Source organism: Macaca fascicularis, chromosome 4, assembly GCF_037993035.2.
Source record: "Macaca fascicularis isolate 582-1 chromosome 4, T2T-MFA8v1.1".
NCBI classification, from domain to species: domain Eukaryota; kingdom Metazoa; phylum Chordata; class Mammalia; order Primates; family Cercopithecidae; genus Macaca; species Macaca fascicularis.
In genome coordinates, this window is record NC_088378.1 from 97,473,635 (window position 1) to 97,497,831 (window position 24,197).

A 24,197-nucleotide genomic window follows, 5' to 3' on the forward strand; every position below is an offset into this window, starting at 1 on the left:
ACAGGAGAAAAAGTGTCAGGACAGAAAAGATATAACTGAAGTAAAATCAAAAGTACTTTGTGATCCCTTAGATAAGTTATACTAGGGAAGAAAAGATATCAAGAATGACCCCCAAGTTCCAGCTTGCACAACTATCTAGACAGTAATAATATAAACTGAGAAAAGAAGGCAGAAACAAAAGAGACGTGCAGGAAGGGCCAGCTAGCGCCACGTGTTTCTTACCTAACTGCAAGGTAGAGCTATGCTAAGCCATTGGGAAAATGAAACTGGAGATCAGAAAAAAGATGGATATTGAGAAATCATGTGGGTGGCAGTTGAAGCCATGAAATAGACTGAGGCAAAAAATCCAAATTCACTTTTGCAGTAGCAAAGGTTGTTTTAAATATTTTAAAACAATTCTGTTTCTATCAACTGTTATCTTAATTCAAAGGTAATAATAAACCTTATATTTCTCAGAGAACTTTTCTAGCATAAAATGACTGAAGTAACATAAACATCTTAACCATAAGCCCACATAATTCGCCTCTCTATAGACCATTAACGTTGTATTTTTACCTACAATGACTAAACCTATGCTCATCATTCTAATAACCATTCTGTGTAGTGTGTGACAGCTCAATGACAGAAATTCAGTTCCACAAATATGTTTTGACAGCATATCACACTTGAGGCCCAAACTGTGCTAGAATCCAAACATAAAAAGATGAATTAGATATATTTCTTGCTTTTTTTACAGTCCATAGTGATGGGGGAAATGATGGAAAGAAAAAAGAAAAATTTAAGAAGAATTCAATCTGATAAAATAAAGTCAGAGAACAGAGGACGACACCCATAGGATCATCCTAACTGCCAGGCTCCCCTACCCAAAAGCTCTTAAACTCACACTGACTCTCTAAGAAAAAGAATGGCTGGATTGCCTGAAGTCACCATCCACCCATATCACTGCTTTTCTACAAAACATGCAAATACCACAGGAATCTTATTGAAGGCTTCCATGGTTATTTAACATTTATTATTATTATTATTATTATTATTATTATTGAGATGGGTCTTGCTCCATCACCCAGGCTGGAGTGCAGTGGCATGATCACGGTTCACTGTAGCCTCAAACTCCTGGGCTCAGGCGATCCTTCTACCTCAGCCTTCCTAGTAGCTAGAACTACAGGCGTGCACCACCACACCTGGTTAATTTTTTTTTTATTTGTTGTACAAATGGGGATCACCCTATGTTGCCCAGGCTTATCTTTTATTATTATTAATCACAATAATTATAACTATTTTATAGTAAAGTACAACTACAATTTATGAATGATGATTATAAAAATGGAGATTAAACAAATAATTGAGGCCATGATGATGGATAAATTAAGAGGCACCAAGAAATAAACCAATAATTTTCATGAGGATCTCTCCATATAAGTCCTTGTACTTCATGTAAATGGTTATAGAAAGTAGAACAAAATTTCAGGAAATTTGGACACTGACCACCCAAACCCAAGGCAGTTCAACTTCCAAGCTTCATGGTTGACAAGTTCTATCTGGCCTGGCTAGACTGTGACTGTATAACTAAGGCCATTAAATTGCTTTGTAACTAAGATTGAATTTATCAAAGAAAGATGACAAGTAAGCAGAGAAATTTGAAATGGCCATGAGAACAGCCATAGCAATGAAACACCTCAAGGACACTCGGCTGTAACTGTATCCAAAGCCTAGGCTTCTTCTTCCTTCATTATAGTTAGTAGTGTCCCGTTTGAATTACTTATGGTTACCATTAGCTTTCTGTACAGGAAGAAATATGCACATGTGTAAATCCACAGAATTCTGTGAAAATCGATGTTATATCTATGGTTTTCCCTCCCTAAACTCTCATATTTACAAATAATATTTTGTAAATATTGAGATTGAGCAGAAAAGGTATATATACTGTAATTAAGGTATGATAGTGGGCTCTGCTTTGAGTAAACTGGTATTGATAAGAGATATTTTAACTGGATGTCAGCCAATTTTGACTCAACCTTTCTTTAAAAAAAAAAAAAACAGCAATGCTTCCTGTTTCATCTTAACCATCTAAAATGCCTTAAGGGGCACTTTTAAATTAAATTTTATTCACTCAGTATGGAAGACTTCTTAAACTAGATACATATAGCACATTAAACCTATTTAAGTGGTAAGGGGGAAATGACCAGTTTTACTGCATTAAAATTAAAACTTGTGTTCATCAAAGACATCATGAAAAAAGTAAAGAGGTAAGCCACAGCCTAGGCAAGACATTTTTAATACAACTATTCAATAAAAGGTGACTATTCCTAGTATCTAAAGAGTACCTATAAATTAATAAAGAAAAGATAATCCATTAAAAATGGGCAAAACATGTAACAAGCAATGCACAGAAAAAGAAAATACTATGCAAACATATAAAAAGACAGTGACATATGTACAAAAAGAGACATGTTAAAAACTGTTCATGCCTTCACTGTCTATCATAAAAATAATAAATTACGTATCTGTTGATAAAACAGCTAAATAAACTGAGGCATATTAATACAAACAAATACTATTAAGCAATAAAAAATGAACTAGAGTTACATCCATTAAAATGAATAAATTTCACAGTTAAAAGAAAAAAGCAAGGTAGTAAAATGCATGTAATTTATGTAATTAATATGAATAATACTATATATTGGTTAAAAACATATCCATATGTAGACAAAGTATAAAGAAATATATGGAGTTGTATATCCCAAGCACTATGATTACTTCTGCAGGTGAAGGAGGAGTTGTAATCAGAAAATTTCTTCTGTCTTGCAAAGATCTATTTTTTTTTTAATATGGGATGTGTGTACACTCATATTTGTTGTATTACTGTCATTTGTTGCTTAATGACAGAGATGCGTCCTGAGAAATACATTATTAGGTAGTTCTATCATTATGCCAACATCAAAGAAAGTACTTAACAGGAACCTGGATGGCATAACCTACTACAAACATAGGCCCTATATGATATTGCTTATTGCTCTTAGGCTACAAATCTGTACAGCATGTTACTGCACTGAATACTTTAGGCAACTGCAACACAATGCTAAGTATTTGTGGATCTGAACATATATAAACATAGAAAAAATACAGTAAAAATGTGGTATTATAATCATATGGAATTACCACAGTATATGCAGACCACTGTTTACTGAAATGATATCATGTGGTACATGACTGTATTTTGTTGTTCTTTTTTATAATACACATATTTTAAAACTCTTATTTTTCCTTAGAATAACTGAATAATCTTAGACGTGACTTAAAAACAAGGGTCTGAACATAGAATTTGAATAAAGAATTCACATCATTAATATAGTCAAGCCCAACCCCACTGTTGAAGGGAGTATTCACTGTGAATGTTACCAAAAAAATGCAGAAAGTTCTTTTTAAAGCATTGCTCTACCTTTTGCCGCAGAACATTACATTTCAGTTCTACCTGAAATACCTCTCTGAACTCTTTCTTCCACATATATAGAAGATCTTTTAAATAATCAAACATTAACTGCTTCCACATTTTAGAAGGGATAAGCAATAAATTATGTTTTCAGATATAAACTCCATCAAAAATATATGCACATTTACATTGGTTTTTAAGTGCCCAAAGCCCCTTTAAACCTAAGCAAGGCACCACATCAGGACACCATTCATACAATTCTTAGCAGAACCTGAACACTAAAGGACACAATTTGTTGTGGCAACTTTACTCAGCAGGTAGGGAAAGCCTAAGCCAAAGTTCACCTCTTCCAGGAGGTCGTCTTCCCTAACCATTTCATCCCATAGTGACTGTCCCTTCTCGTAACTCTTGTTGGAGTACTCATCACCTAAAACAATCACCATCTGCTTTTGTCCTTTCTCTCCTCTATTAAAATTCCTTGAGGGTCAGGGCCTACGTCATCTTCTCCTTCTTCACTCCTCCACTAACACCCCCAAGAGTGTCTGCGTAAGTTGACATGTTCTCAATTGAATTGGGGAGCAGAGAAACTAAGCCCTAACCTTCAGAAGAGAGGGCCTGTAGGCTGAATCTAGCTTTATGTTTTCCCAGTTGAATGACTCAGAGCAATCTCTGCATCTCATTTCATCCATAAAGCAAAAATGTTAGTCACAATTGTTTTAAATTGTTTCAAAGATGAAAGTAAATCATTGTTGAAAAACATTTATGATAGTACCTAGCACATAGTAAGCACTTAAGAATTATTAGTTATTATCATTATTAGTACTAGTACTACTACTACTATTACAGCCATACTATTATGCCATTTATGTGAAGAGAAGAAATGAGTCTTGGAAACCACTTAATGCTTCATTTAAAAGTCTCCTTCCTTTTATTAATTTAACCATTATATTGATCAATGTCTTCCTTGACACCCAATCAGTAATCTTGAATCCAAAATGCAGATCCTGTGTAACTAGAAAAACAATTAGTCAATTCTGTGCCCAAATGTTCATTCCTCCAGCAATGGTAATTGTTTACTTAACAAAAGCATCTATCACGATTGCTGTTATTAATTAAAGTTTGCACTGACCTTGTATCCCTCTCTTATCTGCTAAAATAATTTAATTCCAATATATTTGTAAAATCATAGATATTTTCATAAATTCATTACAAATACTGATTCTGCTAAAACATATAAATCCCTTCTCATTTAAAACAGAATGTAGGACGTGCGTGGTGGCTCACACCTGTAATCCCAGCACTTTGGGAGACCAAGGCAGGTAGATCACGAGGTCAGGAGTTCGAGACCAGCCTGGCCAACAAAGTGAAAGCCTGTCTCTACTAAAAATTCAAAAATTAGCCAGGCATGGTGGCGCACACCTGTAATCTCAGCAACTCAGGAGGCTGAGGTAGGAGAATTGCTTGAACCTGGGAGATGGAGCTTGCAGTGAGCAGAGATTAAGCCACTGCACTCGAGCTTGGGCAACAGAGTAAGACTCCATCTCAAAAAAAAAAAAAAACGGAATGTAAATGTACAATGCATTAATCTGGTCATTATTCTACCATACAAAGTATATTTGCAATGCTTTGGTATTTAGCAACGATAGATTTATAGCATACTTCTGAAAGCACCCTGGTGATTAAAATGCATTTTAAAGCAAATTAAACATAATTTAAATAAGCAGCTGTAGGATATTTCAGGTACTCTGAGCAAACGTGATTCTGCAGATTTAAATTCAGGAAAGTCTGACACAGCACTAACTGCTAACAGCATTATTTGATCTGGGTAGATGTGCAAAGACTGAACACCAAAAAGCATGTGTCAATAATTTATAGGTCTAAAGTCAACTCTCTTGAGCAAGGAAAATGTATCTTTCTATTTCTTTTCCTATATCCTAAGATGCTTTTTTGCTGTGAGAAAATTATTTCCTCTTCCCCTGCCAGTAGACAGATCACCTGTTACAATCAGACATTCTGCTGACTTCAGTTGTTTTCTTCCATGAAGACTAGGCAGAGAGCTAGCTCTATATGCATGTCACTAAACAACAAAAGATAGGAATCAGTGTGGAAATTCGGCACTCCCTACACCCCCAGTAATCTTAACTTCATAACCTACTTCAGGCAGATGAATGAGATTTTCCTGAGAACTCTATCTAGGCAGGTAGCATGTTTCCTAGACTCTGTTCATCCTGAGACTCAAGCTGAGATCCCAGCATCCCCCTGGGCATACCTAATCTCCTATGTATAGGTCTTAAACACATCTGAATTTCTTCTTCCCCTACCCTGTTCATTCCCCTTCATCTACCAGCTCCAAAAACCATAATAACGTGGGAACAGTCAACTAGCTTGGGCTGTGACCACTTTGAGACAAAGGCCTTATAGATACACTGTCAATCAGAAACCAGATATCAAGACAATGATGGGCTACAATGAGTTAATAAATACAAAATGCAATGATTTGTTGCTACTTTAAAATAAAAATTTGTATCCATCAAACTGTGACCCTGAGACATAAGAAAATTAAACCAGTAATAAACTTCTTTTTTTTTTTTTTCATTTTAACTAACATTTTAGAATTTTATAATCATATTTCACTCTTGGGAGTCCAGCTCAGATAATCATTTTGTCAGAAAACAACCTTGCAGGCCGGGCGCGGTGGCTCAAGCCTGTAATCCCAGCACTTTGGGAGGCCGAGACGGGCAGATCACGAGGTCAGGAGATCGAGACCATCCTGGCTAACATGGTGAAACCCCGTCTCTACTAAAAAAATACAAAAATCTAGCCGGGCGAGGTGGCGGGCGCCTGTAGTCCCAGCTGCTCGGGAGGCTGAGGCAGGAGAATGGCGTAAACCCGGGAGGCGGAGCTTGCAGTGAGCTGAGATCCGGCCACTGCAGTCCAGCCTGGGCAACAGAGCAAGACTCCGTCTCAAAAAAAAAGAAAACAACCTTGCAGTACAAGGAAATTAACAGACTAATAAATATATGGAATTGAAATATTAAAAGAACAGGCTGGGTGCTGTGGCTCATGCCTGTAATCCTAACACTTTGGGAGGCCAAGGAGGGCAGATCACCTGAGGTCAGGAGTTTGAGACCAGCCTGGCCAACATGATGAAATCCCATCTCTACTAAAGTAAATACAAAAATTAGCCGGGCACAGTAGTGCACACCTGCAGTCCCAGCTACTCAGGAGGCTGAGGCACGAGGCACGAGAATTGCTTGAACCAGGAGGTGGAGGTTGCAGTGAGCTGAGATTGCAACAATGAACTCTAGCCTGGGTGACAGAGCAAGACTCCATCTCAAGAAATAAATAAATAAAATAAAGAACAATTCACAGATTTGGTAACTGTACCTTTCTACTGCTAAAAAAGGAAAAGCATTGTATTGTGCTTTTTGATGACCAGACCACATCAGAAACATAAATGTGACTGTAATTTTTTTATTTATAAATCACCTGCTACATCCTGAGAACACAGCAGTGATAGAAAGAGATAAACTAATGAGCTTATATTGTTTTCATTCTAGTTGGGGAGTCACAAAATAACTAAGTAAAATGTATGTATTTCAGATTGTGATAAACACAGCTGAGAATACAAATTCCGGTAAGATGAAGACAGAAGGTAAGGGGTGTTCGCAGTTTTAAATACAGTACCAGAAAAGGCTTCGGTTAGTTGACTTTTTCAGCAAAGATGCAAAGGGAAACAAAGGAACAAGAAATGCTGATGTGAAAAGCACGAAAAGGCAGGCCAAGGAGAGGGAAGTTGAAAGGCCTGAGTCAGCGGCTGTGATACATAGAGCACTTTTCCAAGCAACATCTTATTTAGTCACACCATAATCCTGTGCATCAGGGTTGTCATTATGGCCCTATCACAGATGAAGATCAGAGACTTGGCCATGTTGCCACTTGCCCAATGTCACACAGTAGGCATTAGTGCTAACATTTTAACCTAGGTGTTATGGTTCAGTCCAAAAATTTTTCTGCCTCAATGACTGCCTCCTAGCTGTGTTCAGTTCTGTGTATTAAATCTTGTCATAAATAACCAATGAACTATACTGTCAGAAAGGGTGAACATAATAGTGATGAGTCTACAAACCACATAGAGCTGCTGAAAAAAGAGAAGACTTAGAGGAATACAACATTTGAAAGATTCCCACAAGGAGAAGAGGGAAGAGAAATGTTCAATATTTCTCCAAAAGCAGAACTCAAACCAGTATGTGCAAATTGCAGGGAGACAAATTTCCCATAAATAGTTGAATAAGTTTTCTAGTGATGGGAGCTGTCCAATAATGAAATGGTCTGTCTGGTGAAGGTATGAAATGCCAATTACTAAGTTACTCAAGCTTAGGCTGCGTGGCCATCTGTCTGAGATGAGAACAAACTTAACATCCACTGATATGAAGACTACAAGGATTGACCAATGTCTTTTCCAATTCTGATTCTGTGACTACACAAGCCCCTGGACAGAGTCGTGTGGCAGTTAAAAGTTCCAGCTGTGAAGTCAGACAGCTTAGTTAAAATGCTGGCTCCACCAATTACAGACTTTACCTTTGTAAGTCTCAGTTTCCTTACCTGAAATGAGGCTAATAACAAAAGCTATATCATAGAATTGTTGTGAGCATTAAATGAGATATTCCAGGTAAAGGATTTAACACAGTGTCTGGTACATAGTAAGAACTTGCAAAGTTTAGCTGTTATGATACAGACATGTATATTTAGGAGGATGTATATAAAATGTATACATAATATGTAAAACATGTGAAAATTTGTTTTCCTCTCTCTGCTTTTACTCTTTCACTCAGCAGTAAGACTAGTTCAGTATCCAAAACTGAAGCACAATTACATGAGGACACTAACAATAACAGTAATAATTAAACCCTTAAAAAGTCAGCTTCTTAGCCTAATCATTTCATATTACATCTCTTTATCATCTGCATTATTCTACAAAAGATGGTGCAGAAAAGTTTATCTTTTAAACCTTTTAGGCACTAATTTAAAACTTATGAAAGAAAAATCATAATTTTCTTAATTGAAACAACTATTAAAAATCCAGTCTTTCAGTATGAGAAATAATATTTAACAATCTTCATCTGTGTTTTTGATGTGTGTGTGCAAGAACTCAAGTGTACATGTGCATATATGCACATAGACACACACACATGCTTCCTCTTTCAAAATAAGGGTGCTAAACTAGAAAGCCAAAGAATATTTTTATTTAAATCTTAATAAATAAAATGATTACAGACATTTATTAATGGGGGCAAGTATTTTATGTATCCATGTCTGTATTAACAGAAAATGAAGGACAAATAAATATAGAAAGTTGCATCTGTATGCTGAAGTCTGGAGATGCTTCTAGATGATGGAAAGTGAGTTCACAATTTTAGATTAATTCACCATCACTCTTTTGTCACTCTGGAAATGGTAACATTTATTATTCATAAAGAAGACATTCAGGAATGGACCTGAATGATCAAAGAAAGCCTGCAGTTTAGAAAAAACACAGAAAATATTACTATGCTTTATTTCCGCCGTGGGAAGCTCACTGCTTTTAGAAAGTCATGGTATGATAGATCATAGAAAAGAAAATGATTACTTTCAAAACAATAACATTTTTATGATATAATAGTGTATGTATGGATTTATATCTATCATCTTATTTAATCCTCCTCATAATCCTGTGATGTACCTTTTATCATCTCTGCTTTATCAATAGAGGCTCAGATAGTAAAAGACGAAGATATAGTTTGACTCCAAAACTTTTAATCTCTCTTCATTGACTGCCAAGTGAACACACTAAATTAGCATAGTTAGACACAGATAATCTATTTCAGTGTATTTCAAATACAATAAAATATACTTAACATCAATACTATGCTGAATATAATGTATATCACGGACACTAAGGAGCTTTCCACTAGAAGAAATGATACAGTCTGTTGCCCAAGGATAGGGTCAGGAATCCTACCCAGCCTCCATGGGCATGAACAGTACTGAAAATACCTAACAATCAGCTCTTAGAAATTACTCCCAGACACTCTGTAACTTCTGCTTATTAATCTCAGGTTTGCCCTAGAAAGCAAAAGAGTATAATGTTCACTTTCTCAAATCACCCTCCAAGGATCTAAAGCAAACCATCATGCTCTCCCCCTGCAAAATTCCTCATTTCTCATAACATCATAATATTAAGTTTCCTTTTCATTCTGGCAGCCCCTCTAATGAGTCCTTGATTCGTCAAAATCCCTCTCCAGTAACACCCAGTATTCAGTTTGGTGGTGGACATAATCAGTTACAAATTCAACCTTTTTCTCAATTCCACCCAAGATGCCACTAGGTTGTGGAACTGTCAGGTCTCAGTGGTGATTCAGACTGTCACAATGGAGAAACAAATTACAAGTCTTTTTTTTTTTTTTTTAATTTTTATTTTTAAGCTAGATTTCTAACCACACAACTGATTCTGCTGAGGACCAAAAACACTGCTACTCTTCCAGCTTCACTTTTCTCCACTGCCTGTGGACAGTCTGGCTACACAGGATTCTTGCTGCCTCCCTAACAAACCATTTGCTCTCATGATTGTGAATCTTTGTCACTGATACTTTCTGAGGAATACATCCTTCCCCCGTTTTTCTGCCTACAGGTTCTCCACTCACCCCTCATGGTCTAGTTCAACTGCCCCTTCTGAAATTAACTGCTCTCTTATCTGCATTACCACAGCACTCTGGGATGCTTTTTTGTTTGTTTGTTCTTAATCAACCTTTATTGAAGTACAATTTAAATATAATAAAATTCACCAATTTTAAGTGAATAATTCAATTAAGTATGACAAATGTATAGTCATGTAACCACTATCATTACCATAATATAGAATGTTTCCATCATCCCTTTACTTTTTTTTTATTTTTTTATTTTTTATTTTTTATTTTTATTTTATTTTTTATTATACTTTAAGTTCTAGGGTACATGTGCATAACGTGCAGGTTTGTTACATATGTATACTTGTGCTATGTTGGTGTGCTGCACCCATCAACTCGTCAGCACCCATCAACTCGTCATTTACATCAGGTATAACTCCCAGTGCAATCCCTCCCCCCTCCCCCCTCCCCATGATAGGCCCCGGTGTGTGATGTTCCCCTTCCGAAGTCCAAGTGATATCATTGTTCAGTTCCCACCTATGAGTGAGAACATGCGGTGTTTAGTTTTCTGTTCTTGTGATAGTTTGCTAAGAATGATGGTTTCCAGCTGCATCCATGTTTTTTATCGCAAGGTAGTATCTACAGCCATCTGCGGGTCTTTCTCCCCTGAGAGCGAGGGAGCCCATTAGAGCCAATCAAGCACTATGTCTTCTTTGTGTTGTTTCTAGCACACAGCTCAGTGGGAAAGATTAAGCCATATTATATATGAATGCTAAATGATAAAGGGTTGTGAGTGAAATAGTTCACAGAAAGGAGTGATTAATTCCAGGTAAGGAATCACAGAAAGTTTCAGGAAGTAGATGGTACTTAGGGAAAGACAGGATAAATTAGGGAAATTTATCGATATGGAAATGAGATCATACAGGCAATGGAAAAGGCATCAACAGAGATGAGAAAAGCCATGAGACTGGCTGGAGTATGGGGCATGGTGAGCCTCAAAGGGAAATGTAACAAATGTCTGTTGGATACCTCTGAAAATTGGATACCTGAATTCACTTTATATTCATTTACTCATTTAATTACTTCATTTTATTACCTCATTTAGAATTATGTAATGTGAAATTTAGTATCACTGTTTAGAGCTAAGGAAATTAAAATTCAGAGAAGGTGGCTTTCTCAAGGCTATGCAGTTAACAAGCGGTAAAACTGTGTTTATAATATTCATCTTTCTGTACATATTATTTCCATATTACAATTTATGGGCTTGGGAGTAGGAAATAAATGTAAGCTTGATAGGAATGCACTTCCCTGAACTACCAGTGGTCATCTCGTGCCTGTCCTGATGACCACCATCTCAGCCTACTAACACAGCAACACATGTGTGCATGCACACACACACACACATGCACACACAAAGGCATGTAGAAACATTAACTCCAAAAGCACTTACGGATAAAGGAGTTGTGTGTTTTTTTCTAAAGACTTCCCCAGTGAGACAGGAGGAAGTAATACTGCATATCAATCAATTCTAAAAATCACCATAAAAATCATTTCAAATATATCGTAAAGAGGCAAGACTAACATAAAGGCTAGAAGAGGAGGAGAATTTGACTTCCTAGCTTTGCCCCTTACTAGCTATGTGACCTCAGACAGAGATTATGCAACCGCTCTGTGCCTCAGTTTACTCACTGTAAAATGGGAATCAAAATAGCACCTAGCTTAAAAAGTTGCTGAGGAGACAAAATTAGTTCATTGACATGTGATCCCTATGAACTCTATCAATCACACTGTAAACACTCATTGCAATGCTTGATCCACTTGAGACTAATATACAGCCATGATTCAATCCCAGGCCCACTGCCTCCAAATCCTGTGTCTCCACATGGACCTGACTATACATTTATGAAGGACTCAAAGAAACAAACTAGTGTGGGTTAGTGTGAACAGGAGGAGGAGGGACTTCTGAAGTGTACCTGGAATGTTTGAAGATGGGAATTCAGAGAGGCAAAAGAGGGGCAAAAGAGCACTTCATATTGGGTCAACAGAGCAGACAGCATATAATGGCATAGGTGTTCTTGGAAGAATGCATAAGCTCCTTGACTAAAGAATATGGTATTAAGGAATAAAAGAAAATAGCATAGGGAAGTTGGGGTCTTGAAAGTCAGTCAGAGGGGTCTTGACTTCTTAAAGTAGACAGCTGGAAACCAATGCAGCCTTCAGAGTGGATGAGTTTTTAAAAAAAAAAAAAAAAATTCCAAGCGGTGTTTTAGGAGGATTAAGCAGGGACGGAAGGAGCTGAGGGATTGTTGACACCACACAGTAAAGAAGGGCTGGAAGAACTAAGCCAGGATGCTAACAGTGTGCACAAAGAATACAGGAAGCTCTAAAAGATGTTTGTGAAATTGAAGGGCTTGCTTCCAGATTGTTAAAAGAGAGGGCAGGTGACTGAAGACGGGAGTATGATTCCAATCTTAGGTCGGTGAAGTGATGGATCCCAGTTGGAAATCCTACTAAAATTACTGGAAAGTACAACATGTACAAAATAATACTGATATAATATTTACTCAGCCCACTTGAACTATTCTCTGAAGTTGTTTCTTTAATTCTTTACTGAACTTCAGCTTTTAGATCAATGAGTAATGAAAACGAGGTAAGTACATTAATAATTAAGGAATCTAGTTCCAGCCAAGTAGTTTGAATCAGTAAGTTTCTCAGTGATCTTATGCAGTAGCTATATTTTTGAAAAAAAGGCTGAGAAACTGGGAATTTGTCTATTATTTGCCACTATATTTTTACAGCAGCAATTCAGCATGAAACATACTGCCAAAGTCTTTGAGCTGAAACAGTTGCTTCATTTGGTGTCTGCGATTATGCTGTAGTTACTTGTATTCACACAGCAATAAGGTAACACAATTTTGGTTTTTGGAAACTGATTTTGATGAAGAGGGTTTACCAGAAATATTTGTAATTTTTAAAACCTATTTGTTACATAGTTTAAATACTGTCTAGTAATCATCAAATAAATGATGGATGATGGACAGTGGGTGAATTTTTTAATTAAAAGATAATCTTTATAAGAATAGGAAACTAAATTATTAAGAGTGGATTATTAATTAAGAGTAAATTATTTAGAGCCATATCTATAAGAGAAATAATTATTTAGGAAACAACAATCTCTTGAGAACTACCTAAGTGTTTTATGCACTGTTATGAAAAGGCAGATTATCATAAGAAACTAATATTCTTTCAGTAAATGTTCAGAACCACTTATTGGTTGTGCCAGGCACTAGAGTTAAGGATATCCTTCCCCTTAGGAACATTTAATCTACTGTGAAAATAGAAAAATAAATAAATACATAAAATACCAACTAATGCATGAATAACAGAGCATAGATAAAGTACACAACAGTTCAGACAAGAAAGAAAGCAGCTTTCTCCTGCCAGGAAATAAAAAGGAATGGATCATAAACAATCAGGTATTGTAAAACCTATTTTTGAGAATTTTTAAAATATGCTCTGTTTTATTTTTTAATCTTGCAAGAGACAGACATTCATGAAAATAGGAAGTCATAAGAAAAGAAGCAAGCAATCAATCAGCAGTCTCTGAAATATATTTTCTAACAATTATCTTAAAGATTAACAAAGCCATATCTCTCTCTCCAACAATCAAAATTACATCTTAATGTGTTGTTTTCATTCTTCTACTCATCCAGATTAAACTAAAGCACATGTTAAATACAAGAGGATTTATTTTCCGGAGTTCTGCCATGGTGAAAGCAATCTAATCAAAAATGAAATGAAGAATGAGCTCACTGAATAAATCGGAAGGAAGAATTAAAGAGCTGACAGATACTTGGAAAGCCTGTTAAAAAGTAAATTGGACTTTCATTATAAAAATTGACTTAAATGAAGGATATACTTAAGAACCTACTTCAGAATATTTCCTTAAAGACAATTTGATTATCAACTGAAAATATTGTATTTTAATATATTTTACCATATTTCCAAAATCTAAGGAGTATAATAATGGACATAAGAACAGAGTGAGATGTCCAAACAAAAAATCCCAGAACAAGATACTAAAAGTCTCTGAGTCTACTGATGTCTGTCGTTTAAATCTGAAACCTAAATAATAAAAAGTTCAACAAATTACTTTAAATAGTGCTCCCAATAGTAATAAAAGAATGATTCCTGTACTTTTGTTATTTTAAGGAAAACCTAAAGAAAAATGGGATAGTATACACAGCCCTCTAAATATCTACAGTTTGTAAACTATTTTATCTCCTTGATAGAAAGCCTTGAAATATATGTAAGTCTAATAACAGAAAGAAAAAAGCCCTCATCCAAGACAACTGTTCATATTTTAACAGCAGAGGAGGAAGTATAAAAAGGGTTAAGATTATATTCTCCCTTAAATTTGCAAATAAGGGAAGAGGAAATGTTGGTTCTTCTCATAGTCATTGGAGGGCTCATGCTTAACTAAGCTCTATCGGACAACACAGAAACAGAGCTTATTGCAGCACTGTTCACAATAGCAAAGGCTTGGAACCAACCCAAATGCCCATCAGTGATAAACTGGATAAAGAAAATGTGGCACATATACACCATGGAATACTATGCAGCCATAAAAGAGGTTGAGTTCATGTCCTCTGCAGGGACATGGATGAACCTGGAAACCATCATTCTCAGCAAACTAACACAGGAACAAAAAACCAAACACTGCATGTTCTTACTCATAAGTGGGAGTTGAACAATGAGAACACATGGACACAGGGAGGGGAACATCACACACCAGGGCCTGTCAGAGGGTGGGGAAGGATAGCACTAGAAGAAATACCTAATGTAGATGACGGGTTGATGGTTGCAGCAAACCACCATGGCATGTGTACACCTATGTAACAAACCTGCACGTTCTGCACATGTATACCAAAACTTGAAGTATAATAAAAAATAAAAATAAAAAATAAAATAAACAAAAAAAAAGAAAAAGAAAAAGAGCTTTTCTTCTAGCCCCCCTGTTTTAAACAGATAGAAATGGTAAGGTACTCAAAAACTTACATTTGTTACACCTATGTAACAAACCTGCACGTTCTGCACATGTATACCAAAATTTGAAGTATAATAAAAAATAAAAATAAAAAATAAAATAAAACAAAAAAAAAGAAAAAGAAAAAGAGCTTCTCTTCTAGCCCCCCTGTTTTAAACAGATAGAAATGGTAAGGTACTCAAAAACTTACTGTCTGAGGAACAGAGGATTAAAATGTGAATTTGACTCATTTACAAAATCCCAATGTAAAGAACAAGGACAGTGGAGAGAAGTTGTGTATACAATATTCCATCAACCAGATGCATCTAAATTGAACTGGATTATCAATGAAAAATTACTGGATTTCAATATATCTTGCTGTATTTCCAAAATGCGAGGGGAACAATAATGAACATAAAAAACAAATAGTAGTAGTACTATTTTTTTATTTACATTGTTTTTTAGTGTTGTATTATTGTTTTCAATGTTTTAAACATATTCAATCTGTGGCTGGTTTGAATCTATGGATAAAGAACCCACAGATAAGGAAGGTCTACTGAATTTGCTCTACCCAAAATGTCAGTACCATAGCATGTCATAGAACCTGAAAATCTGAATATAGAACCATTTAGCCTACCTCAGGTAATTTTCCATCAAATATTCTGTTCTTACTCTCTTATTCAACAGATATATTTAATTATCCCCAATCTGTCAGGCACTGTGGTAGACACAAGGATATAACAGTCAACAAAACAAGTCTATCTCTGCCTTCATGGAGCTTTTGGCTATCAATCATTCCAATCTATAACACTCCCTGTTCAGTAAGGAATCTCAGAAATGCTGTAAATCAAAGATTGGAAAACTGGCCCACAGGCTAAATCTGGCTGGCCTGCTTCTATAAACCACATTTCAATCCAAACAGACATGCCCATTCATTCATGTATCATTACTTTTGCACTACAGCTTTGCAGTTTAGTAGTTGCAACAGAAACAGTATGGCCTGCGAAGCCTGAAATATTTACTCTATTGAATAAATATTTATTTTTTTCTGGCACTGTTCAGAAATAGTTTGCCAAGCCTTGCTCTAAATAAAACCTAATGCTTTAAGGATGTATATTAAAAGATACAGACTGTCACTCATAAAACAGCTCTGAATTCCTTAGTTACAAACTATATGATGGGGGGTTGACTTCCTACAGGGATGTATTTCTACCACTATAATGTTTATTTTCACTTTCTTTCCTTGTAAAGGCAGGTAACAACAAAAGCATTATGTGGCTACTATCTTCTATTAACAGCTTACTCTCCTTAGATGATGTTAACGTTGTCTTACGTCTAATCTTTTGATAGATCAGAGTTCTTCACATCATAGAAGGCCCATTTTTCAGAAAAGATTCTTTTCTCTGAATCCAATCAAATAAATTTTGACAGGGGTGATTTTAGGCTATCTTTTAAATTGAACAATAAAATTGATTGTAAAAGCACTTAGCCAACACTCAAGTGCTATATAAATGCAAAATCATAGCAGCAATAGTACCTTCGTTTCCCTGAAGATACATGAGTGGATACTTAATCCCCAATCACTTGATCCAGAGAGCGTTAAAATTTTAAATGAAAGAAAAGAAGACTAACCTTCACTGGCTGTTACCAAAAAGTCCTAATAAGAAGTGACAGGCCCTGTGCTCACTGTGGTTCCACCAAAGGATGTTAAGAGGCTAAGGCTGTGGCTGAAAATCGATTTGCCAAACCCAAAACCGTTTCTTTCCCTAATGGGAATTAATGTAGCATGAATAAAATTTAATGGCTACTTAGTTCATATTTAGCCACCATAATGCAGAAATAACTGGCTTGAGAAAGATCCTTACAAAGCCTTGGTTTTTGAAAGTTTTCCCACTTTATCAACCTATTGGCAAAATATATTTCAAGTGCTCAAGAGTGGAGAACCTGCTCACCAGTAAACAGAGAAGAGGAAATGGGATGATAACAGGGCAAGAGAAGGCCACATTAGGGGTGGGAGGGCTGACTTGGTAACAAGAGAGATCCCTTTTAGGCACCAGCTTAAACATTCTATTCTTGAATATTCCTTCCTTGATACCCTCAGGCCATGTCAATTCCTTCTGATTACAGGTGCTCTTAAAATTCTATACTGTTTCTCTCAGTTATCACAATTACAGTTGGATAATCCGTATGTAGTCAGTTGTTTGATGTCTATTGGCCTTAGTCGTAAGAGAGCTCCACTGAGCCCACTGCCTATCTGTTCAGAGCAGAAATCTCTGTGGCTAACACATGATAAGCTCTGAAAATCTTAGCTGAATAACTTAACATGAATGGATAGATAAGCTAGCTGGATTCTAGGCACTCTGCTGACACATAAGGAAGCTATGATTACTCGATAATAATCTCCTCAAAAATAGCCAATATCTTCCTTCCTATCCTTTAACATAAGTTATATTCTAAGAAAGTGCACTAATTGCATACCAAACCCTTATACCTTTTCCATCAATCCTCTCCTCTCAGCTCTTTCAATGTCGTTTCCTGAATTGACTTCTACCTTTCAATACATAATCATGTTTAGGTTGCTCCCAGTTTTAAAAAAATAAAAAAAAAATTATCCAATCACCCCCACCCGACCTAGGTGTTCTTACCAAGGTCGCAAATGACATCACAACTGCCAAACCTTAAGACCACTTGCAAACCCCCATTCTATTTCTCTACAGTATTTGACCCTGACAACCACTCTCCTCTACTCTTAAAACACTTTGTTCTCTGACTTCAGCAGCCTTACTCCCATGATTATTGTCCTGTATTTTAAAATGTGTCTACATTTTTTCCTCAAACCCTTAGTATCTTGTCATTATGATTGTATCAGCCTTCTAACTGATCTCTAACTCCCTCCAATCTATTCTCCACAATGTAGTCATACGTATGTTTGCCTCAACAATGCTCCTAAGTGACCTAGCCTAATTTAGCTAGCTTTGTTATAATAAATTGTCACCCTGATCTTCAGCTTCAAGCACCTTGGTATGGCACAGTTTAATGTACACATGCCTTACGAAAGAATTAAAATATTCTCTTTGATCTTCACCACAATATCCAATGGACCGTTAACATCCTCATACACACTAAAGACATGGTATAACGTAACATTTTCTAAGCTTTAACAAGGCCTACAAAACACTTTTTGCAAAGCTGATTCCAAATACTGGCATCCAGACACATTCACAAAAAAAGAATAAAAAACATACTCATGGTTATCAATTTTTGTGTGACCATTTTCAAATTTTACATCTGAATTATGTCATTTATGGTCCATTATCATGTCCTCAAAATCATCCATACATGTTTCAAATTACACATGCCCTTTATTGCATTTGATCTGAAACTCTTCTGAAGGACTAAGTCCTCACATATAAAAATAAACAGAATAATGGATACCAACTCACAAATCCCCGTCAAGTGACTGAGTCTCTTTGCAGTCATATGACATGCTGTAAATCTCTCGATTTTAAATAGACAACAAAAATACAAACAAGTCTTCCAAAAGTGATCAATGTGTGTAATCAATTTGACACAAATGTTGCTATTGAACAATATATTCTATTCATATTTTTCTACATTATGTGCATGCTATGAATATTAAACAACTGCACATTGCCTTATCTATGGTTCCTGATGGAATTCAAGTCCAAATGTGTCTGCAATTCCAGACTTTAAAACCATTCAAAGCTTTTCAGTCCAAGAGGCAGACTTAATTCCTGCCTCTTCAAACAATCTAGACTTACCAAGACATTGTGTTTTCTCCATACATATGTGGCTTCCTGCCTTTATTCTTAACAAGCCCTTCATTTGTACTGTACTCCTCACTTCTGCCTTTTTCAAATGTTTTTTATCCCTCCTTAAAGGGCCACCTCCTCCATGAAGCTTCTCCATCAAGCCCCCATGTCCCACACTACTTTATCAAATCCTTCTTATACAAGTTCACCCTTTACCCTCAATGCTTGCTATGGATCTATAAATCCCTTGCTAACTGAAGCCTGTGAGGTCCTTGAGACAAGAGACCACGGCTGTCCCACCTTTGACACCTACAGCACTTCACCTATTTTGTCCAATAGAATGGGTGCTTAATAAAAGATCTGCTCAGTGAATGGATTTGACAACTCCACCAAAGACCTCAAAACACAGGCCTCTCTTCCAAGCTCAAGAACCATTTTGGTGGTCAAGCCAGACTACAACATGCTCAGACTCCGGAATATACCACAGAAATCCACACAGGTGTGGGCCGATGCTTCAGTAGCTCCACAGCAGATGCAGTCTATAATCAATTAGGCAAACAGAAATGTCCAAACGTGTGCGGAGCTCCATACACACCTGCGAATATTGCGAGCTCACGTCCAAATCCAGGGCACGTGGAAGGGACAAGTGGTCCACAGGCGCAGAAAGCCAGGCCTCGCGCGGTGGGAGGGCGTCTTGGAAATCTGTGCAGGACCCGCCCCACCTACCTTCTGGGTTCCTGTAGCGGGGGAAGGCGCCCTCAAGCGGGCACAGGCGCCCTGGAGCAGGCGCTCTGCGCCATCCCCAGGGGCGGGGTTCCACGTGCTGCCCAGCAGGTGGTCACCAGAGCTAGCCCGGAAACGCTGGCCCGCCCAAGGCCTTACACTCCTCGGGGAAGTGAGGCGGGAGCCGGTTCCGGAGACCACAAGCCCCAGAAGCCCGTGCGGCCGACTCGGCCCCTACTGCCCCTCTGGGCGGCTTGTTCCCAGGAGGAGCCCAGGGCTCCACAGCGAGTCTAGAGAAAATAACTCTAGCTTTGAGCAGGAGCCTAGTCAACAGGGGCCCTCGGCTCTACGGACCAGGCGTTCTGTAATTTGGGCTCGGGGCAGGAAATGGCGCAGGCCCAGTATTTTTCCTCCGGAGAGCGCCCCCTCGAGCTTGCTCGCCTGAAAGTGAGATTAAGGCCTTGAAGAAAAAAAAAAATCGCTAGAGAGACATATCACGGAAATAAGTGCATTGATTCTAATGAGGGAGCAGGATGGGAAAGGGGGACTTCGGGACCTGATGAAAAGATGAATTATAAAACGATTTTTCTTTTTCCAAAAGTGAAATTAAATTTTTATTTCTTGCAAGAAATTATGATTGTAGAGTGATTTTTCTCACCTTCCTATTTTTCACATTGTATTTTCGCCTTTATTCTTAATCATATATTTTTGCCTTATATGTTGTTTTATAATTCTTTCATGTGCTACAATCTCAGCTGGATTCTAAACATCCTGAAGGCAGATTCTCTGTAATATGTAGTATTACACACAATGCTTAGTTGCTGTTAAGTAGAAATCTTAATGTGTTATTTATAGAATAAAATATCAAGTATTTTTAAATAGAGATTTGTTAAACTTATTTTACTAAATGGATTTTATTTTATTAAGACATTCATTTGCATCCAATCAGTTATTTTAAATTTCTATACAATGTTAAGCATGATTGCTTTAGCCATCTGCCCATTAAAGAAATTCAAGGATTTTAAGTCTACTGTAATTTGTTTGATACCATTCATCTTTAAATCCTGCAAAGATAAATTTAAGATAAACCAAGATTTAATTATCTTGAACTCCAAAGTAATGAACAGTAAATTAATGGCTTACTGTATTTGCTGTTCTTATTAACAAATGTAAAATCCAATCATCACAATTCGTTTCTCAGAGAGATAAACAAGGGTCAAGTAGGGGAAATGTAGAAAAGTTGCCTGTGTCCCTGCATGTGTGAAATTCCGTTTCAATTCCACTCATTCATTCATTGAAACATACTGGAATGAACTCGTGTTATGCCAGCACATCCAGGAGGCCAGCTCAGTCTGTCTTTAGCTGCCTCCCTTTAATTTGTCTCACAAGCTTCCTGTTCAGAGTGTTCCATCCACTAATGTCTTAACATTCTCCATGGTGTCTGAGGCAGCTACCTTCACAACTCTTTCATGTCATTTAACTGTTTCTCAGTCTTCTGGCTAATCTTTACCTGATCACTTTCATACCTGCTTTTGCCTTGTATTCCTATTGGTCATCACTTACGGACTGTACTTGCTTCACATTCATTGCCAGCACATAACTGGAGTTCAATCCTGTTGAACTCACAGGGTGAGTCATGATTATTGCCCTATACAAGTGCACAGTCTGATAATTAAACCAAATGGGTAAACAACCAAAATACAGTGCAATCACTGAAATCCACGGGAAAACTGCAAACTGAATTTTAATGAAATTGTACCCTTTCACATTAAGCCTTAGGTAGGTATCTCTTAATCTAAGTAAAATTTATAATTTTCTTTGAGCTTCTGAAAATAATGTGGTTATGAATTTTCCAAAAGTATATAACATAGAATAACTTTCAGGAAAATTGTACGTTTTTGTACTGATTTTGGCCTCCCTCATTTTTGATGAGAATACATAATAGGTAATAAGTACATTTTTGTTGTAAAAAGAAATTAATGGACTCCAGGTACTTGAAGTATTTAATTCTGTGCCTTTTAGGAACTACTTTTCTAAAAACATCATTTGCTTTGACCCAAGCCACTTTTCTAAAGGAGTTTATAAATAACAGAAGGTGAAAATGTGAAAAGATACGTGTAAGGTCTTTTACCTCTTCCTGTTATTCATTGCATTTAAATACAGAGGATCTGAATGGGGCTTGAGCAGACAGTCAGAACAGAATATTTTCAAAAATCATGCTTCTCACATGTAACAGTTTCAAGAGAGCAAGGTTATTAAAAGTCAGTCTATAAATTAGCAAAGGAAACTATTAATGGTAATGATGTATAAATTTTCAGAGTTTGAACAAAAACACAAAAGAAAATGGTTTCTCTGTTTGCAAAATATAAAACCTTAGATGAAGAGAACACTAAATTATTATTAGTCGGTTTACTATAAAACAAAATTATTGAAATGGATAAAATGAGTACAAAAATGTAATCAAATAACACACAGTAACACAAATAACACCTTAGTTGCTGTTGTGTGTTATTTGAATATTAATTGTAAGATGGTTAGTTTAATCAAAAACAGCAGAATATCTAATAAAATCTCAAATAAAGATGTGAGTTACTTTTAAAATACCTATTGTTTAAAAACATTAAAGAATGACATTTTGCATTATTTTATTATATACAATTATAAAAATGATATAAACTGCTCTATCACAAAATAGAAATGGCATCAATAATTCATAAGCCAACATGCCTTACACAGAAAAAAATTAGCTTTGTGTTCAGTTAAACAGTTTAGGAAACATTTATCATCTTAGGTACTACTTAGAAATAATAAAACCCCTGTTTACAATGTTCTAGCAGCCTAGTAAGAGAACCAAATTTTAAAGTCAAGTATAATGATTAATAATAACTAGCAAATATTACACATACTATACCAGGTAATCATGGACTATCTGATTTGATTAATCCTCACAAAATCCTTACGGGTCATGTAATGTTTTTAATCCTTAGTTTACAATAAGCTAACTCTGATTGATTAATTCATCCAAGGACATTCAGCTAGTAGATGGTAGAGCTAAGACCTCCACCCCACCCTATCTTCCTTCAAGGTGCATAAACTTAAAGTGCATAAACTTAACCCTTCACTCCAGCACATCCAGGAGACCAGCTCAGTCTCTCTTTAGCTGCCCCCCTTTAATTTGTCTTACAAGCTTCCTGTTCAGAGTGTTTCATCCACTAATGTCTTTAACATTCTCCATGGTATCTGAGGCAGCTACCTTCACAACTCTTTCATGTCTTTTAACTGTTTCTCGGAATTTTGGCTAATATTTTACCTGATAACTTTCACACCTGCTTTTGCTTCATATTCATATTGGTCATCACTTAACTATTGGCTGTACTTCCTTCAAATTGGTCTAACAGCCTAGCGTAATCTTCAATAGATAATAAACCTATCGTTATTTGATTTAACATTATTTCACAGAATCCCACATATCATTATCTTTAAGAATTCAATTGCTATTAACACAAAATTTGTAATTTATAATGTCATTTACATAATTATTAGCATATTACAGATGCCCTCTTGCAACTTTTTCCCAATCTTTGTCAATATAGTTGCTATCTTTGCTTTAAAAGAGCAAAGTCCGTAAGAGTTTATAGTGTTTAAATCTATTAAACTATGAAAGACATAAGAAAAAATGTATTTTAAAAATACTTAAATTTGAAGCATAAAGTGTAGAATTGTAGAAAAGTGGAAAGATTGAGAATACAGCTGAGCAGAGGCAGTGTTTATAACTATGAATAATATCTCATTTTAATATACCTAAATCACACATTGTAAAAAGAACTATTCCCCGAATTGAAGTATTTTATTTGTCTACTTATATTTGTGAAGAATGTTCAAAAGTGTTTTCACTGAAATTTCTATTTTGAATATACAGAGAATGTTTAGGCTTTGAAAAGAAACACTGCAAACAAAAATCTGTTTCTAAAGTAAATAAGTCTTTGTTGTATGAATATTGCACTCTAATTTATGTGTTTATGAGCTCAGTTTTTCGTGCTATTTTATCTTCTTGGAACGAATGAGAAGTTCCACGGTTTTACCAACTGAATTGATGAAAAGACATGCAAAACAAATGAGACTAAACTACTAAAATTATAAGCACCATAGAAGCCATTTTAGGTCTACTAGGAAAGAAGAAAGGCACTCTATTAAGATATCAAGTAAAAAAGCAAATCACTGAGGCACATTAACAATTTGGAAAAGGGACTTTAGAGGTGCATATGGCGAAACCTTCCATGGAGACAAAAGAGCTTGTTCAGTTACTATTGGAGGCATTGTGACTTTCTGAAAGAACGGATAACAAAGAAAGGTAAGGCAAAAGAGGTTCTCTGAAGAAGATGTACTTTTAAAGCATTCCATTTGCATTAAAGAAATACGAGAATTAGGCAGAAATATTAAGAAATATTCAGAACTAAATGCTGCCAAGATCAACATTAAAAGTAAAAGTTTAATGATAGGGAAGTTTTTAAAGTCACAATTGTTAGGTCTTATTTCATAATGGAAATATTAATCGGTATAAACATTCGGGGTAAAATATA

The 24,197-nt window shown here is 36.2% G+C and overlaps 1 protein-coding gene across 3 annotated transcripts in view; it reads right to left on the reverse strand.

Moving 5' to 3' along the window:
* The window catches only part of MEI4 (meiotic double-stranded break formation protein 4), a 344,684-nt gene extending 324,881 nt beyond the window's left edge, over positions 1 to 19,803 (reverse strand). For all 3 annotated transcript variants that reach the window (XM_074037609.1, XM_005552510.5, XM_045391165.3), the window contains exon 1: positions 19,490 to 19,803. The gene's annotated coding sequence lies outside the window, so the exon portion shown is untranslated. The remainder of the gene's footprint in view (positions 1 to 19,489) is intronic.
* Between the last annotated feature and the right edge of the window lie 4,394 nt (positions 19,804 to 24,197).